Source organism: Suncus etruscus, chromosome 2 (assembly GCF_024139225.1).
Source record: "Suncus etruscus isolate mSunEtr1 chromosome 2, mSunEtr1.pri.cur, whole genome shotgun sequence".
NCBI lineage: Eukaryota > Metazoa > Chordata > Mammalia > Eulipotyphla > Soricidae > Suncus > Suncus etruscus.
In genome coordinates, this window is record NC_064849.1 from 10,586,969 (window position 1) to 10,592,968 (window position 6,000).

Genomic DNA, 6,000 nt, shown 5'->3' on the forward strand with positions numbered 1-6,000 from the left:
AGGTAAGGTGTCTGCCTTGCAAGCGCTAGCCAAGGAAGGACCGCGGTTCGATCCCCCGGCGTCCCATATGGTCCCCCCAAGCCAGGGGCAATTTCTGAGCGCATAGCCAGGAGTAACCCCTGAGCGTCAAACGGGTGTGGCCCAAAAACCAAAAAAAAAAAAAAAAAAAAAAAAGAAATTTGTTCATAGTTTTTTTTTGGGGGGGGACAAACCCAGCTTCACTCAGGGGTTACTCCTTGCCCCACCTTCAGAAATCACTCCTGGTAGGTTCAGGGGACCATATGGAATGCTGGAGCTATCATTCTGTGCTATCATTCTGCCCCCATAGTTTTATTTATTTTTTCTTTTCTTTTTTTTTTTATAATAATTTTATCTTTATTTAAACAGCATAATTATAAACATGTTTGTAGTTGGGTTTTAGTCATAAAAAGATAACCCCCTTCACCAGTCAATATTCCCACCACCAATGCCCCCCATCTTCCTCTTCCCCACCCCCTGCCTGTATTTGATACAGGCATTCCACTTCTCTCACTAATTACCATGGTCATTTCAGTCTTCATTTCTTTTTTTTTTCCTTTCTTTTTATTGTAAGAATTTATTTAAGAGACAAAATTGATTAACATAATGAGGTAAGCTAACATAACATAATATAGTGACATAACATAACATATAATATAATTGATATAATAATAATACATGTAAGTCAAAGAAAGTTTCTGATTAAAAACATATTTTTTTCCATAATGGCTTACATATCTTTCACAGTAGTGTTTTAGGTACATATTAACATTGAATCAGGGGAATACCCATCACCAACTATGTCCTCCCCCCATTCCAGTTCCCTTTTTACAACCCATATACCCCACCATCACCCCCCGGGCTGCTAGAGTAGGTGGACCCCTCTTTGTCTGGCTTACTATTAGTAATCTCATATCTGTTTGGTCCTGGAACCCTTGTTTCCCCTTCTATTTAAGAGGCAGAGCTAGAAAAATCGAGGTATGTGGTTTTGTTTGAAGGCAAGAAAAGCAATAGAATGGGGTACAAAATAAGAGGAAAAAAAAAAGAAGTCAAATACGCTGAACAATAAAAAAAAAAAAAGAAATGAAGACTGAAATGACCATGGTAATTAGTGAGAGAAGTGGAATGCCTGTATCAAATACAGGCAGAGGGTGGGGAAGAGGAAGATGGGGGGCATTGGTGGTGGGAATATTGACTGGTGAAGGGGGTTATCTTTTTATGACTAAAACCCAACTACAAACATGTTTATAATTATGCTGTTTAAATAAAGATAAAATTATTATAAAAACATTCAGCGTATTTTTTCTTTTCTTTTTTTTTCCTTTTTTTTTTTTAATTGGGGCGCAGCCATCTTGTCCCCTCTGTGTGCCGGAAGTGCGTCACACACCTACGACGACGCTCAGCTGTTTTAAACTATTGTCTCTAGCCCGCCAACTGTCTGAGAGTAAACTGAGAGTAAACAGTAAGCTAGCCTCCTGTTTAAAAAGCATGAGACCCCCTAGCTTAGGGAGAAAGAAAGAATGAAGGTGGATGCCAGAGTCTAGAATCCATTGACCCTAGAGACAAATATAGGACACACTACACGTGTTGAATGTGGGATGTGAGGAATGTGAATGCCTGTGCTTTGACCAAGAGGTTGGTGTAGAGCAGTGGTTGGCGAGCAGTGGTTGGCAAGCCTTGGCTCGCGAGCCACATGCGGCTCTTTACATTTTTTAACGCGGCTCTTCTGTGTGCCAGTTGGCTGCTCCAGGAGTCAGGACTCTGTTTCTAGCCTCTGTCAGTGTGAGGCCTGTGTGCAGCCCCGATGGCTGGCTCCACACAGCTCCAGTCGGGTCATGTGGTATGAGGTGCTGTGTGACTTTCAGTGTGGTGCCCAGGTGTTGGGTGTTGAAGCAGCATCTTCTGTCTGCTGCCCTCAGAAGAAGGTGTTCACTATCCAGAGTTAACAAAGGATCAGTGGATTCCAAAACTGTATTTCATGGTGGATGTTACTTCACATCTAAATCAGCTTAATCATAAACTACAGGGGAAAGGAAACACAATTTTTTTCCATGTTAGAAGAAGTTATTTCGTTTGAAAACAAATGATCTGTTTTTGCTCAAGGTTTTGACAGAGAAACTTTGATTCACCTTCCAAGCCCGTTGAAACATTGCCAAGAAAATAATTCTGATATTGACATTACCTATTTTAAAACAGCACTTTTAAATATGAGGGAAGCTTTTCTCAAGAGGTTTCAGGGTTTCAGAAACAGCAAAGCGACGTTGGCCTTTGTTAAAAAAACCTCTAAATGCTACTGTAACGGAATTAAATTTTTCTCCCTTTAATATCGACATTGGCAACTTTGAAATGTAATTATTGGATTTAAAAAACAAAGAACTGTGGAGCTCGAAATTTGAACGTCTTTGTGCTAATTTAGAAAGATTGGAGAAACACAAATGGGAACTTAGTTCACAGCACAAGTGGTCTGCTTTGAAAGACCTGGAGAAGGAAGATATGTTGATTTTTAACACCTGGAATAGTATTCCTGACTCATATAATCAACTAAAAAGGCTAGCGTTTGCTGTTCTTTCCTTGTTTGGGTCTACAATCATTTACAAGCATGAATCTTATCAAGAGTAAATTGAGAAATCGTCTCATTGATGAGAACCTGGAATCGTGCCTAAAATTAAAAAAACAACATACAGACCTGACTTACTCAAACTATCCAAGGAAATGCAAGGCCAATGTTCACATTAATGTTTGTGACTTTGTCAGTCATTGTCAGGATGTAATTTTCTCTACATTGTAAGGCAAATTTTATGGAATTTAACATTATTGATAAATAATATCTTTCTAAAGTTTTTTTTTGTTGTTTTTTTTTTGTGGTTTTTGGGTCACACCCGGCAGTGCTCAGGGGTTATTTCTGGCTCCAGGCTCAGAAATTGCTCCTGGCAGGCACAGGGGACCATATGGGGCGCCGGGATTCGAACTGATGACCTCCTGCATGAAAGGCAAACGCCTTACCTCCATGCTATCTCTCCGGCCCCAAGTTTTTGTTTTATTGGTTGTGTTATTTGTTATTTTGACCTATGTGGATATTTGCATGCAGAATATTCTCAATAAAAACTTATTGAAACTAAAAACAGTGTACCATCCTATATATTTTCGGTTTTAAAAAATGTGACTCTCAAAATAAATTTCAATCGTGGTTTTGGCGAGATTTGGCTCAGTTGAAAAAAAAAAGTTGCCCACCACTGGACTCTAGAGTATCCCTCACTAACTCAAGGCACTGAGAAGGAGGGGTAGCTTGAACCTGGGGGGTTGTTTGGTTTTGAGCATGTGCAGAAGAATTCATTGTCACATGGTTTTTAGATATCTTTTTTTTTTTTTTTTGTGGTTTTTGGGTCACACCCGGCAGTGCTCAGGGGTTATTTCTGGCTCCAGGCTCAGAAATTGCTCCTGGCAGGCACAGGGGACCATATGGGGTGCTGGGATTTGAACCGATGACCTCCTGCATGAAAGGCAAACGCCTTACCTCCATGCTATCTCTCCGGCCCCGGTTTTTAGATATCTTTATCTATGAGTCATAGACTTCTCTTTAATGCAAGCTTGTTATAAATAATTGTGAAAGGAACTATAGCAACCAGAACTAGAAAGGATGCCAATGTTTTATAATCCGAGGGCCAACGGACTCTGCTCAAAGAGAGATACAGCTAAGAAAAGCACCCTGAGTAAATTCCACACACTCAGAAGTCCTGTTATAAAAATTCAAAGTCATAAAGGGACTACTTATCACTCTCTGGAAGATCAGTGACTACAATATCCTACCCACTAAAATGACTAAAATGCTGGACAAAGTACTTAGAAGCATCTGTTAGATACACTACAGATAAATATGAGTTCACAAAGATGAGGAGTCAGGAAAGCTGGATGGTGAAGTTTAGATTTCACCCCCTTACACTTTTCTACCAAAATGTGAAGAATATGTACTTCCCCTTTAAAGATCTCAAAGAGTATGAGGGCAGGAGACAAGTCTAGGGCACATGCAGGGATAATTTAATGGTTTGCTCCTCCATAGAGTGGAACTCTGCAGAGCTTTCTCCTGTCTGTTAGACTCAGCGAGTCTGGACCAGACCAGGCAGAAGTCTTGGAACAAGAGGATTTTCCAATCTCTGGGATGAGCTCCGGAAAGAAAAGGGTCTGACTGACAGGTGTTGTCACCAAAGAGTGTGACTAAAATTCATAACAGAGCAACTCGTGGGGCTGGAACAGCTGAACCTCGGGGTAGGAGGCCAAGGCGGCCAAATGGGGAGGCTCTGGGCCTCTGTGCCTGTGTGTGGAGGAGACGACCCTCCCTTCCCTGTTCCTGCCACCTGGAGAGACCAGGAGTCAGGCCAGCCCTGAGAGCATGCCAACATATTGTGAAGCAGACACACACAGGACTATGGCATTGAAACAGATCAATAAGGAACTTAGTGATTTGGCCCGTGACCCTCCAGCACAATGTTCTGTAGGTCCAGTTGGGGATGATGTTTCATTGGCAAGTCACAATTATGGGACCTAACATTAAGGCAGTGTGTTCTTTTTGACAATTCATTTTCCTACAGACTACCCCTTCAAACCACCTAAGGTTGCATTTACAACAAGAATTTATCATCCAAATATTAACAGTAATGGCAGCATTTGTCTCCATATTCTAAGGTCACAGTGGTCTCCTGCTTTAACTATTTCTAAAGTTCTTCTATCCATTTGTTCACAGCTATGTGACCCAAACCCAGATGACCCCCTAGTGCTAGAGATTGCACAGATCTATAAAACAGAGATAAGTACAACAGAATGTCTCAGGAATGGATTCAGAAGCATACCATATGATGCTACCTTAAAGTCAGAATAACCTGCATTATAGCTGGAATAAACTTTTAATTACTGTTAAAAATTCATAACTGCAGTACAAAAATCAAGCACAAATTATTTAATTGCAAGATGTTGAAATTGTGGTGACTACAAGCATTGATGCCTGTAACTTTCCACAAATAGCAGGGAAGAAAAGTTAGAGCAGAGTAGAGCCCACTATGACAGTGAGAGTTGGGGATGATCACTCAGGAAAAGAACTGGGTCCTGCAAGGAGGGAAAGTGATAGGCATATTACCCCTTCAGTAACAGTATTGCAAACCATGGTGTCCTAAAGGAAGAAAAAGGAGGAGAAGGAAGAAGAAGAAAAGGAGAAGAAGGAAGAAGGAGGAAGAGGTAGAAAAAAGAAGGAAAGGGAAGTAGGAGGAGGGAGGAAGGGGAAGAAGAGGAGAAAGATAAGGAAGAAGGAAAGAGGAGGATGGTGGAGAGGGAAGAAGAGGAAGAATAGGGAGGAAGAAGAAAAGAAGAAGAGGAAGAAGAGGAAAAGAAAGAAGAAGAAGAAGAAGAAGAAGAAGAAGAAGAAGAAGAAGAAGAAGAAGAAGAAGAAGAAGAAGAAGAAGAAGAAGAAGAAGAAGAAGGAGAAGGAGGAGGAGGAGGAGGAGGAGGAGGAGGAGAAGGAGGAGGAGGAGAAAAGGAGAAAGGAGAAGAAAGAAGGAGAAGAAGAAGAAGAAGAAGAAGAAGAAGAAGAAGAAGAAGAAGAAGAAGAAGAAGAAGAAGAAGAAGAAGAGGAGGAGGAGGAGGAGGAAGAGGAGGGCAGGAAGAAAACTGAAGGCATTGGTGATGAAAAATGTGCACTGGTGAAGGGTATGGCTGAAAGTCAACCATGCACAACTTTATATCTATGGGGAGAAAATCCAGCTCTAGGGGCTGGAGAGATAGCATGGAGGTAGATATGCATGCCTGGCATGCAGAGGGACAGTGATTTGAATTCCAGCATTCATATGGTCCTGTCGAGCCTGCCAGGAGCCATTTCTGAGTATAGAGCCAGGAGTAACCCTGAGCGCTGCCGGGTGTGACCCAAAAATTAAAAAATAAATAAATAAATAAATAAAAAGAAAGAAAAGAAAAGACAGCTCTATTATGAAAAACAAC

At 41.1% G+C, this 6,000-nt stretch overlaps 1 pseudogene; it reads left to right on the forward strand.

Moving 5' to 3' along the window:
• The first annotated feature begins 4,441 nt into the window (after positions 1-4,441).
• On the forward strand, positions 4,442-4,933 carry LOC126001301 (ubiquitin-conjugating enzyme E2 D3-like; annotated as a pseudogene).
• Positions 4,934-6,000: the final 1,067 nt, after the last annotated feature.